This window comes from Schistocerca gregaria, chromosome 2 (assembly GCF_023897955.1).
Source record: "Schistocerca gregaria isolate iqSchGreg1 chromosome 2, iqSchGreg1.2, whole genome shotgun sequence".
NCBI lineage: Eukaryota > Metazoa > Arthropoda > Insecta > Orthoptera > Acrididae > Schistocerca > Schistocerca gregaria.
The window spans coordinates 713,616,774-713,631,121 of NC_064921.1; positions in this window are offsets into that span (position 1 = coordinate 713,616,774).

Below are 14,348 nucleotides of genomic sequence, written 5' to 3' on the forward strand. Positions count from 1 at the left end.
AAAGCATGAAGTCGAGACTATAACATAAAAGAAGCAGTGATAATGATTTTATCAGACGATCCAACCTTTTCCCTCACCCTCAGAACTTTCTTCCTGAAAATCCTTGATGGTAACATCCTGTTCCATTCCATACCATACCATACCGCTCACGGCCTATGTGAATGCCTCCTCCTTTGAAAAGTATTTTGGTCTGTTTCGACATCCCATTCAGTTCTGTCAAATGTGAATCCATCTTTAATACTTCAAGAATTCACATTACACAATTTCACACTAACAAATATCTTGCAAGTACCAGAAAGTAGTGATCAATGGACGCAATGCTGGATGAGACTCCAGTGTGTGAATTTTTTAGGCACCCAAGAGGACAATATACAGAGATAACACTAAAATTTATTGAATAAACAAAAGGTTCAGTTCTGTCTGCTATCTTGTGAAAAATCACCTTCATTATATTGACTTGCAGGCAGGATTGACGATGTGACATTCATTAGTGTTCTATGGTAATGTAAGTCGAGGCGGAAGTGTGGAGGCAAAGATGATGTTGAATGACAGGTGAGGTATGAGTGGCGGCAACTTGAAATTAGCGGAGATTGAGGCCTGATGGATAACGAGAAGAGAGGATATATTGAAGGGCAAGTTCCCATCTCCGGAGTTCGGATAGGTTGGTGTTGGTGGGAAGTATCCAGATAACTCGGATGGTGTAACACTGTGCCAAGATGTGCTGGCCGTGCACCAAGGCATGTTTAGCCACAGGGTGATCCTCATTACCAACAAACACTGTCTGCCTGTGTCCATTCATTTGAATGGACAGTTTGTTGCTGGTCATTCCCACATAGGAAGCGTCACAGTGTAGGCAGGTCAGTTGGTAAATCACGTGGGTGCTTTCACACGTGGCTCTGCCTTTGATCGTGTACACCTTCCGGGTTACAGGACTGGAGTAGGTGGTGGTGGGAGGGTGCATAGGCCAGGTTTTACACCGAGGGCGGTTGCAAGGGTAGGAGCCAGAGGGTAGGGAAGGTGGTTTGGGGATTTCGTAGGGATGAACCAAGAGGTTACGAAGGTTAGGTGGATGGCGGAAAGACACTCTTGGTGGAGTGGGGAGGATTTCATGAAGGATGGATCTCATTTCGGGGCAGGATTTTAGGAAGTCATATCCCTGCTGGAGAGCCACATTCAGAGTCTGATCCAGCCCCGGGAAGTATCCTGTCACAAGTGGGCCACTTTTTAGGTTCTTCTGTGAGAGGTTCTGGGTTTGAGGGGATGAGGAACTGGCTCTGGTTATCTGCTTCTGTACCAGGTCGGGAGGGTAGTTGCGGGATGCGAAAGCTGTTTTCAGGTTGGTGGTGTAATGGTCCAGGGATTCAGGACTGGAGCAGATTCGTTTGCCACGAAGGCCTAGGCTGTAGGGAAGGGACCGTTCGATATGGAATGGGTGGCAGCTGCCATAGTGGAGGTACTGTTGCTTGTTGGTGGGTTTGATGTGGACGGATGTGTGAAGCTGGCCATTGGACAGATGGAGGTCAACGTCAAGGAAAGTGGCATGGGATTTGGAGTAGGACCAGGTGAACCTGATGGAACCAAAGAAGTTGAGGTTGGAGAGGAAATTCTGGAGTTGTTCTTCACTGTGAGTCCAGATCATGAAGATGTCATCAATAAATCTGTACCAAACTTTGGGTTGGCAGGCTTGGGTAACCAAGAAGGCTTCCTCAAAGCGACCCATAAATAGGTTGGCTGTTCCCTTTAATTGTTGGTATGTCTGGCCTTCAAAAGTGAAGAAGTTGTGGGTCATAATAAGGTGACGAGGAAAAAGGTTTTAGGTAGGGTGGCAGGTGATCGGCGTAAAAGGAAGTGCTCCATTGCAGGGAGGCCCTGGACGTGCGGGATATTTGTGTATAGGGAAGTGGCATCAATGGTTACAAGGATGGTTTCCGGGGGTAACAGACTGGGTACGGATTCCAGGCATTCGAGAAAGTGGTTGGTGTCTTTCTACATCTACATCTACATCCATACTCCGCAAGCCACCTGACGGTGTGTGGCGGAGGGTACCCTGAGTACCTCTATCGGTTCTCCTTTCTATTCCAGTCTCGTATTGTACGTGGAAAGAAGGATTGTTGGTATGCTTCTGTGTGGGCTCTAATCTCTCTGATTTTATCCTCATGGTCTCTTCGTGAGATATACGTAGGAGGGAGCAATATCCTGCTTGACTCTTCGGTGAAGGTATGTTCTCGAAACTTTAACAAAAGCTCGTACCGAGCTACTGAGCGTCTCTCCTGCAGAGTCTTCCACTGGAGTTTATCTATCATCGCCGTAACGCTTTCGCGATTACTAAATGATCCTGTAACGAAGCGTGCTGCTCTCCGTTGGATCTTCTCTATCTCTTCTATCAACCCTATCTGGTGCGGATCCCACACTGCTGAGCAGTATTCAAGCAGTGGGGGAACAAGCGTACTGTAACCTACTTCCTTTGTTGTCGGATTGCATTTCCTTAGGATTCTTCCAATGAATCTCAGTCTGGCATCTGCTTTACCGACGATCAACTTTATATGATCATTCCATTTTAAATCACTCCTAATGCGTACTCCCAGTTAATTTATGGAATTAACTGCTTCCAGTTGCTGACCTGCTATTTTGTAGCTAAATGATAAGGGACCTATCTTTCTATGTATTCACATCACGTTACACTTGTCTACATTGAGATTCAATTGCCATTCCGTGCACCATGCGTCAATTCGCTGCAGATCCTCCTGCATTTCAGAACAATTTTCCATTGTTGCAACCTCTCGATACACCTCAGCATCATCTGCAAAAAGCCTCAGTCAACTTCCGATGTCATCCACCAGGTCATTTATGAATATTGTGAATAGCAACGGTCCTATGACACTCCACTGCGGCACACCTGAAATCACTCTTACTTCGGAAGACTTCTCTCCATTGAGAATGACATGCTGCGTTCTGTTATCTAGGAACTCCTCAATCCAATCACACAATTGATCTGATAGTCCGTATGCTCTTACTTTGTTCATTAAACGACTGTGGGGAACTGTTTCAAATGCCTTGCGGAAGTCAAGAAACACGGCATCTACCTGTGAACCCGTATTTTCAAAACCCATGCTGATTCCTACAGTGTAGATTTCTAGTCTCCAGAAAAGACATTATACTCGAACAAAATACGTGTTCCAAAATTCTACAACTGATCGACAGTAGAGATATAGGTCTATAGTTCTGCACATCTGTTCGATGTCCCTTCTTGAAAACGGGGATGACCTGTGCCCTTTTCCAATCCTTTGGAACGCTTCGCTCTTCTAGAGACCTACGGTACACCGCTGCAAGAAGGGGGGCGAGTTCCTTCGCTTACTCTGTGTAAAATCGATCTGGTACCCCATCAGGTCCAGCGGCCTTTCCTCTTTTGAGCGAATTTAATTGTTTCTCTACCCCTCTGTCGTCTATTTCGTTATATACCATTTTGTCAACTGTGTGACAATCTAGAGAAGGAAGCACAGTGCAGTCTTCCTCTGTGAAACAGCTTTGGAAGAAGACATTTAGTATTTCGGCCTTTAGTCTGTCATCCTCTGTTTCAGTACCATTTTGGTCACAGAGTGTCTGGACATTTTGTTTTGATCCACCTACCGCTTTGACATAGGACCAAAATTTCTTAGGATTTTCTGCCAAGTCACTACATAGAACTTTAGTTTCGAATTCATTGAAAGCCTCTCGCATAGCCCTCCTCACACTACATTTCGCTTCGCGTAATTTTTGTTTGTCTGCAAGGCTTTGGCTATGTTTATGTTTGCTGTGAAGTTCCGTTTGCTTCTGCAGCAGTTTTCTAACTCGGTTGTTGTACCACGGTGGCTCTTTCCCATCTCTTACGATCTTGCTTGGCACATACTCATCTAACGCATATTGTACGATGGTTTTGAACTTTGTCCACTGATCCTCAACACTATCTGTACTTGAGACAAAACTTTTGTGTTGAGCCATCAGGTACTCTGTAATCTGCTTTTTGTCACTTTTGCTAAACAGAAAAATCTTCCTACCTTTTTTAATATTTCTATTTACAGCTGAAATAATTGATGCAGTAACCGCTTTATGATCGCTGATTCCCTGTTCTGCATTAACTGATTCAAATAGTTCGGGTCTGTTTGTCACCAGAAGGTCTAATATGTTATCGCCACGAGTCGGTTCTCTGTTTAACTGCTCAAGGTAGTTTTCAGATAAAGCACTTAAAAATATTTCACTGGATTCTTTGTCCCTGCCACCCGTTATGAACGTTTGAGTGTCCCAGTCTTTGATGAAGGATGGGAGACTGCATGTCATGGGTTGAAGGTGTTGATCTACGTAGGCAGAGATACGTTCTGTGGGAGATTGGTAACCAGCTACAATGGGGCGGCCTGGATGTTTGGGTTTGTGAATTTTAGGAAGTAGGTAGAAGGTAGGAGTGCGAGGTGTTGGTGGGGTCAGGAGTTTGAGGAGTCAGGTGAAAGGTTTTGTAGGGGGCCTAAGGTTCTGAGGATTCCTTGAAGCTCCGCCTGGACATCAGGAATGGGATTACCTTGGCAAACTTTGTATGTAGAGTTGTCTGAAAGCTGACGCAGTCCCTCAGCCACATACTCCCGACGATCAAGTACCACGGTCGTGGAACCCTTGTCAGCCGGAAGAATGATGATGGGTCGGTCAGCTTTCAGATCACGGATAGCCTGGGCTTCGGCTGTGGTGATGTTGGGAGTAGGATTACGGTTTTTCAAGAAAGATTGAGAGGCAAGGCTGGAAGTGAGAAATTCCTGGAAGGTTTGGAGAGGGTGATTTTGAGGAAGTGGAGGTGGGTCCCGTTGTGATGGAGGATGGCACTGTTCCAGTCAGGGTTCAATTTGGATAGTGTCTTGGGGAGTTGGATCATTAGGAGTGGGATCAGTATTATTTTTCTTCGTGGCAAAGTGATATTTCCAGCAGAGACTACGAGTGTAGGACCGTAAATCTTTGACAAGGGCAGTTTGGTTGAACCTGGGAGTGGGGCTGAAGGTGAGGCCTTTGGATAGGACAGAGGTTTCGGATTGAGAGAGAGGTTTGGAGGAAAGGTTAACTACTGAATTGGGGTGTTGTGGTTCCAGATTGTGTTGACTAGAATTTTGAGGTGTTGAGGGAAGTGGAGATTGATTGATGGGAGATTGAGTAGATGGGAGAGACTGGGTCGATGTGCAATGAGAGGAGGTTGAGGTTTGTTGGAAAGGTTGTGGCGGGTGAGTGAGTTGCCTTTCCGGAGGTGGGAAACCAGGAGATTGGATAGTTTTTTGAGGTGGAGGGTGGCGTGCTGTTCTAATTTGCGGTTGGCCTTCCATCTTTCCTGACGAAGCAGCCGCCGGTTGCGAAAGCTCGAAATTCTGTGTGTGTGTTTGTGTGTTTTATTTATTGTGCCTATCTACCGGCGCTTTCCCGCTTGGTAAGTCATGGAATCTCTGTTTTTAATATATTTTTCCCATGTGGAAGTTTCTTTCTATTTTATTTACATCAGCATTAATTTGAACCCAACAATTACGTTTGGTATTGTCTCTGTTGCATTGCGAAATCTTCTCTATCGTCTTACTTTCTCTTTTTGTTTGTACAAGTAGTTTCACTTTGTATTCATCTTCCCTTTTTCCGTAATCTACCATACATTTTATGCTGCCTAATTATATTCAATAATACGTAATTTACTTCCAAACCATAACCTAAAAAATTTTTACGCTTTCAACATAACCGCTGCTATAAAATCCACTGTTCCAAGTTTACAAACATTTCGTGTAATCTCGTGAATACTATTTCACAGCTTCAGTTCCTTTCACCCATTAAACAACCATCTCAGCTATTTCCAACAACTTTCGTTTTATTTCCATTCCCGTTTTCCCCACATAACCGATCATTTTTTAGCAGCTTCCCACAGGTTTAAACGTTATTATTTCTTCATCAAACAATTGTTAGCCTCATTCTCATAACCTGCCAGTACACAACCAGCCCTTTGAATACATTTACACGCATTTTTTTCGAGATTTTTTTCGAAAAATTTTTTCGAAACTTTTTTCGAGAAACTTTTTTCGAAATTTTCCTGAATTTCCCCACCCTTTAACGTGTTTTGGAGACAACACAACTACCTAACCTTTGAACCCAATGTTGTTCACCAATCTAAGTTCAGCACAGGATCAACATAGCTCATCTCAAACCAACACTTTTTCGACTTTTTTCACACCTTTATCTCTCCATATATATATATTTCTATTTATTTTCACTTTAACCTTATATTACCCTTTCCACCTTCTAACACCATGTCAACCTCACAACATCCCTACAACAACCCCATTAAATTCTATCTACATTCCCTCCGCAAACATGCCTTCACCCTAGCCAGATTACGCTCCCATATTTTATTTACTCGGGCTTGTCAGACATTTGGCATTACCCCCAAAGGCCTCACACTTAAAGTTCCCATCTCTGGCTGCAATCCTTCTTTCCATCAGCCCTTATACCAGATCCAAAGTGCACAATCCATAGCCCTCACCCGACTAATCCTTCACCTATACATCGACTCGGCCAATGAACACACCCGTCAACTCCTATCCCAAATCAAAGTCCTCAATCTTTCCTCTCCCACATCCACACCGGCTGTTCATAAAAACATCCTCCTACAGGCCAACCGCAAATTAGAACAGCACGCCACCCTCCACCTCAAAAAACTATCCAATCTCCTGGTTTCCCACCTCCGGAAAGGCAACTCACTCACCCTCCACATCCTTTCCAACAAACCTCAACCTCCTCTCATTGCACACCAACCCAGTCTCTCCCATCTACTCAATCTCCCATCAATCAATCTCCACTTCCCTCAACACCTCAAAATTCTAGTCAACACAATCTGGAACCGCAACATCCCAATTCAGTAGTTAACCTTTCCTCCAAACCTCTCTCCCAATCCGAAACCTCTGTCCTATCCAAAGGCCTCACCTTCAGCCCCACTCCCAGGTTCAACCAAACTGCCCTTGTCAAAGATTTACGGTCCTACACTCGTAGTCTCTGCTGGAAATATCACTTTGCCATGAAGAAAAATAATACTGATCCCACTCCTAATGATCCAACTCCCCAAGACACTATCCAAATTGAACCCTGCCTGGAACAGTTCCGTCCTCCATCACAGCGGGACCCACCTCCTCTTCCTCACAATCATCCTCTCCAAACCTTCCAGGAATTTCTCACTTCCAGCCTTGCCTCTCAATCTTTCTTGAAAAACCTTAATCCTACTCCCAACATCACCACAGCCGAAGCCCAGGCTATCCGTGATCTGAAAGCTGACCGATCCATCATCATTCTTCCGGCTGACAAGGGTTCCACGACTGTGGTACTTGATCGTCGGGAGTATGTGGCTGAGGGACTGCGTCAGCTTTCAGACAACTCTACATACAAAGTTTGAAAAGGTAATCCCATTCCTGATGTCCATGTGGAGCTTCAAGGAATCCTCAGAACCTTAGGCCCCCTACAAAACCTTTCACCTGACTCCATCAAACTCCTGACCCCACCGACACCTCGCACTCCTACCTTCTACCTACTTCCTAAAATTCACAAACCCAAACATCCTGGCCCCCCCATTGTAGATGGATACCAAGCCCCCACAGAACGTATCTCTGCCTACGTAGATCAACACCTTCAACCCATTACATGCAGTCTCCCATCCTTCATCAAAGACACCAACCACTTTCTCGAACGCCTGGAATCCATACCCAGTCTGTTACCCCCGGAAACTATCCTTGTAACCATTGATGCCACTTCCCTATACACAAATATCCCGCACATCCAGGGCCTCCCTGCAATGGAGCACTTCCTTTCACGCCGATCACTTGCCACCCTACCTAAAACCTCTTTCTTCGTCACCTTATTATGACCCACAACTTCTTCACTTTTGAAGGCCAGACATACCAACAATTAAAGGGAACAGCCATGGGTATAGATTTATTGTTGACATCTTCATGACCTGGACTCACAGTGAAGAACAACTCCAGAATTTCCTCTCCAACCTCAACTCCTTTGGTTCCATCAGGTTCACCTGGTCCTACTCCAAATCCCATGCCACTTTCCTTGACGTTGACCTCCATCTGTCCAATGGCCAGCTTCACACATCCGTCCACATCAAACTCACCAACAAGCAACAGTACCTCCACTATGGCAGCTGCCACCCATTCCATATCGAACGGTCCCTTCCCTACAGCCTAGGCCTTCGTGGCAAACGAATTTGCTCCAGTCCTGAATCCCTGGACCATTACACCACCAACCTGAAAACAGCTTTCGCATCCCGCAACTACCCTCCCGACCTGGTACAGAAGCAGATAACCAGAGCCAGTTCCTCATCCCCTCAAACCCAGAACCTCTCACAGAAGAACCTAAAAAGTGGCCCACTTGTGACAGGATACTTCCCGGGACTGGATCAGACTTTGAATGTGGCTCTCCAGCAGGGATACGACTTCCTAAAATCCTGCCCCGAAATGAGATCCATCCTTCATGAAATCCTCCCCACTCCACCAAGAGTGTCTTTCCGCTGTCCACCTAACCTTCGTAACCTCTTAGTTCATCCCTATGAAATCCCCAAACCACCTTCCCTACCCTCTGGCTCCTACCCTTGCAACTGCCACCGGTGTAAAACCTGTCCTATGCACCCTCCCACCACCACCTACTCCAGTCCTGTAACCCGGAAGGTGTACACGATCAAAGGCAGAGCCACGTGTGAAAGCACCCACGTGATTTACCAACTGACCTGCCTACACTGTGACGCTTTCTATGTGGGAATGACCAGCAACAAACTGTCCAATCAAATGAATGGACACAGGCAGACAGTGTTTGTTGGTAATGAGGATCACCCTGTGGCTAAACATGCCTTGGTGCACGGCCAGCACATCTTGGCACAGTGTTACACCATCCGAGTTATCTGGATACTTCCCACCAACACCAACCTATCCGAACTCCGGAGATGGGAACTTGCCCTTCAATATATCCTCTCTTCTCGTTATCCATCAGGCCTCAATCTCCGCTAATTTCAAGTTGCCGCCACTCATACCTCACCTGTCATTCAACATCATCTTTGCCTCCACACTTCCGCCTCGACTTACATCTCTGCCCATACTCTTTGACTTTAAATATGTCTGCTTGTGTGTGTGTGTACACATTCCTTGCACACAAATAAAAAAAAAAAGATATTATGTGGACATGTGTCCGGAAACGCTTAATTTCCATGTTAGAGCTCATTTTAGTTTCGTCAGTATGTACTGCTCAATGGCGCACGTTATCATGATATCATACGGGATACTCTACCTATGCTGCTACAACATGTGCCTTCACAAGTACGACAGAACACGATGGAGCTCCTGCACATTTCAGTCGAAGTCGCTTCTCAACAACAGATTCGGTGACCGATGGATTGGTAGAGGCGGACCAATTCCATGGCCTCCATGCTCTCTTGACCTCAACCCTCTTGACTTTCATTTATGGGGGCATTTGGAAGCTCTTGTCTACGCAACCCCGCTACCAAATGTAGAGACTCTTTGTGCTCGTATTGTGGACGGCTGTGATACAATACGCCATTCTCCAGGGCTGTATCAGCGCATCAGGGATTCCATGCGACGGAGGGAGGATGCATGTATCCTCGCTAACAGAGGACATTTTGAATATTTCCTGTACCAAGGTGTTTGAAGTCATGCTGGTATGTTCTGCTGCAGTGTTTCCATTCCATGATCAATGTGATTTGAAGAGAAGTAATAAAATGACACATGTCCACACAACATATTTTCTTTCTTTGTGTGTGAGGAATGTTTCCTGAAAGTTTGGCCGTTCCTTTTTGTAACACCCTGTGTGTGTGTGTGTGTGTGTGTGTGTGTGTGTGTGTGTGTGTAAACATCCCTCGTAGAGGATGTTAAAGTTATCTGTGGTATTCAGCTATGTGGCATGATCCTCAGTCCTGAAACGTGTTGACAAAAATATTGGCTTCTTGCTGTGCCCATTCTCACGATATGGTTGACACACTGAACAACACAAGCAAAAGACATAGTGCATGGTAGATTTTAAAGTATACCAAGAGAACTATATACAGAAAGGAAATACTAACAGCTTGTTTTGGAACCTTTTTACACTTCACCACCTCCTCACCCCCATCCCGAAGGGTAGTAGGTTGACTCACTCGTAACTTTTTTAAAAAATACGAGTCATGTGTGTTCCACATTTTTTGATGTCACCCCGTCCCCCTTTTCTCCACACATCAGCAGTGGCAACGCTATGAGTATCTTACATCCACAGTATTTTTTTTCCCCAACTGCAAGTACTATGTGTGTCAGACACATACACAACGTACGTGGGCAAAGCCTCAGGTAAATTGCCAGCATTCCAATAAATGATAGAAGTGGTTAACAATATAATCTTTTCATGAATACATGGCGATTTTAAATTTTCTTAAATTATTACATCTCCTATGTCATCCCATTTGGAGGTACATAGTTATTACACCCAATACTTCCTTTCAGACAATAAGTAATGTGTGTACCAACTTCAGTTGGAGTCCAGTGGCTTTGGGAGGACATGTGGAATGTTAACTACTGGCCATTAAAATTGCTACACCACAAAGATGACATGCTACAGACACGAAATTTAACCAACAGGAAGAAGATGCTGTGATATGCAAATGATTAGCTTTTCAGAGCATTCACATAATGTTGGCGCCAGTGGCAACGCCTACAACGTGCTGACATGAGGAAAGTTTCCAACCAATTTCTCATACACAAACAGCAGTTGAGCGGTGTTGCCTGGTTAAATGTTGTTGCGATGCCTCGTGTAAGGAGGAGAAATGCGTATCATCATGTTTCCGACTTTGATAAAGGTCGGATTGTTAGCCTATCGCGATTGCGGTTTATCGTATCGCGAAATTGCTGCTCGCGTTGGTCGAGATCCAATGACTGTTAGCAGAATACGGAATCGGTGGGTTCAGGAGGGTAATACGGAACACCATGCTGGATCCCAACGGCCTCGTATCACTAGCAGTTGAGATGACAGGCATCTTATCCGCATGGCTGTAACGGATCGTGCAGCCACTTCTCGACCCCCGAGTCAACATATAGAGAAGTTTGCAAGACAACAACCATCTGCATGAACAGTTTAACGACATTTGCAGCAAGATGGACTATCAGCTCGGAGACCATGGCTGCGGTTACCCTTGACGCTGCATCACAGACAGGAACGCCTGCGATGGTGTTCTCAACGACAAACCTGGGTGCATGAATGGCAAAACGTCATTTTTTCAGATGAATTCAGGTTCTGTTTACAGCATCATGATGGTTGCATCCGTGTATGGTGACATCACAGTGAACGCACATTGGAAGCATGTATTTGTCATCGGCATGCTGGCGTATCACCCAGCGTGATGGTATGGGGTGCCATTGGTTACACGTCTTGGTCACCTCTTGTTCGCATTGATGGCACTTTGAACAGTGGACATTACATTTCAGAGGTGTTACGACCCATGGCTCTACCCTTCAATTCAGTCCCTGCGAAACCCTACATTTCAGCAGGATAATGCACGACCACACATTGCAGGTCCTGTATGCGTCTTTCTGGATACAGAAAATGTTCGATGCTGCCCTTACCAGCACATTCTCCAGATCTCTCGCCAACTGAAAATGTCTGGTCAGTGGTGGCCGAGCAACTGGCTTGTCACTACTCTTGATATACTGTGGTGGTGGTGGTGGTGGTGGTTAGTGTTTAACGTCCCGTCGACAACGAGGTCATTAGAGACGGAGCGCAAGCTCGAGTTAGGGAAGGAAATCGGCCGTGCCCTTTCAAAGGAACCATCCCGGCATTTGCCTGAAACAATTTAGGGAAATCACGGAAAACCTAAATCAGGATGGCCGGAGACGGGATTGAACTGTCGTCCTCCCGAATGCGAGTCCAGTGTGCTAACCACTGCGCCACTTCATTCGGTATGAACTGTGGTATCGTGTTGAAGCTGCATGGGCAGCTGTACCTGTACACGCCATCCAAGCTCTGTTTGACTCAATGCTCAGGCATATCAAGGCCGTTATTAAGGTGAGAGGTGGTTGTTCTGGGTACTGATTTCTCAGGATCTATGCACATAAATTGCATGAAAATGTAATCACATGTCAGTTCTGGTGTAATATATTTGTCCAATGAATACCCATTTATCATCCACATTTCTTCTTGGTGTGGCAATTTTAATGGGCCGCAGTGTACATGCTTACATCCATTTTCATGATAAATATTGATAAAAAATCAGGAATGTAAATTTCACTTAATATAATATTTATTTTAGCATATCTTGCCAATACTATTACATTAATTCTTAGATAAAAATCAGCATCTGAGTAGAGAGAGTAGATTTTTTTTAAGGTAGCTGTCGTTCTCCAAATATATATACCTACTGAGAGCCAAACTGTTGTGACCACCTGCCTAACAGTATGTCAGTCCACCTTTGGAATGGCACTACAGCAGAGAATCTGTGGCATGGATTTGAAAAGTCCTTTCTTGGCTTTCTGAAGGCATCTGGTACCAGGTGTCTATGCACAGTTTGTGCAATTCTTGTAAATTACATGCTTTTGATTTACAGGTGCAGAACTGGCACCCACTAGCATCCCAGATGCATCAGGCTCAGATCGTGAAATTTGGTGGCCAAGATATTAACATGGGTTTACCATCACGTTTCTCAAACCACCACAATACGATTCTGGCATTATGACATGGATAGGTATCATGCTGGAAGATGCCACCACTGTCAAGACAGACAAGTTTGAAGTGATGCAAGAGGGTTTGCAACAACATGCACATAGTACACACTGTCATGGTGCGTTTATTACCCCAAGTCCCATAGAAGCACGGTAAAATGTCACCCATAGTACTGTATACACCCCATCAGCTTGCATCTGTGGTGTGGTGCACATTTCAAGCAACTATTTGCCTGTATGACGCTTTATCTAGGCACCACTGTGAACCTGGTGTAACAAGGCAACACGTTTCCACTGAACCAGGATCAGTCTCCATGATCCCTGTACAGAGAATGAAGGCTCCAAGCTTCATGTTCTGTGGTGAAACACAAATATCTTAACACCTTGTCACCTACTCGTGGTTTCACCATCCTTCAACCACTTTTCACAGATGCTCTATATGTTCCCCGACAGCTGTACGTGAATAGCCGACCACCTTCGCAATTTACTAGGTGCTTGTTCCCAGGTGCTGGGCCCTAACTACCCTTTGTCAAAGTTGGTTTATTTCAGTCAACTTTGCTGCTCTACTCATTTACTTTCTTTATGTCATGTGCCCACAACACTACCACACAGCTTTCAGTCTCTCAGAGAGCACTGATTGCAATATGCTTATAATTCCACAGTTAATAAATTAGCACTTGACAAATTATTGTTACCATGGATTAAAACAGTGCCAAACAGACTCAAACTCAGGACCTTTGCATTTCACAGGCAAGTGCTCTACCTTCTGCGCTACCCCAAGCACAACTTACAAACTATCCTCACAGTTTTACTTCTGCTAGTACCTCATCTCCTACCTTCCAAGTTGTGTTTGAATAGCTCAGTTGGTACAGCATTTGCCTCCAAAAGACAAAGTTCCCAAGCTCGAGTCTCAGTCCACCACACAGTTTTAATCTGCCTGTGAGTTTCACATCAGCATACATTCCACTGCAGAGTGAAAATTTCACTGTCGGCATAGAGGTAGTGTATTCCTCAACTCGTTCACCATTTGTGAAGGCTACCCCTTCATGGTTACATAAATAACATTACGTTAAAACGAAAATCATAAGTGACAGTGTATTAGAATTCATCAGTAGGTCCAGTTCCCCAACCTACCTTAATTTTGATTAGTAGGTCCCATTTTCTCACTGTCACAAAGGGAAATAGTCATACTCGTGCACAATCATTTATACGTCAGTACAACTGTATTTCACCTGAACAACCATCTGTCACACTGGCATACAAGCTAACTTCAAGGTTGAGGATTTCTTTGTACAAATTTGCACCTTCTCACAAACTGAATACAGACAACTTGTGGCACCAAGTACTTACCAGACAGGAAAACCAATGTCCATGTCCTCATGAACTGACCATAACTAGCTAAGTTTATCTGGGTAGTTGACCAGGGTAAAAAGAAAAGGAGGAGGGGGGGGGGGGGGGACTAATGATAGAAATCCCACTTACTACTGTGAAAAAATGCAGGGGACGAAAGAATATTAATGAAACACTGTTCTATTTTCCAACCAACTGACTTATTATATATATGTACTATCCAACATCTCTACAAATGATAACTCTCCTGAAAGTTAATGCACCTTGCTT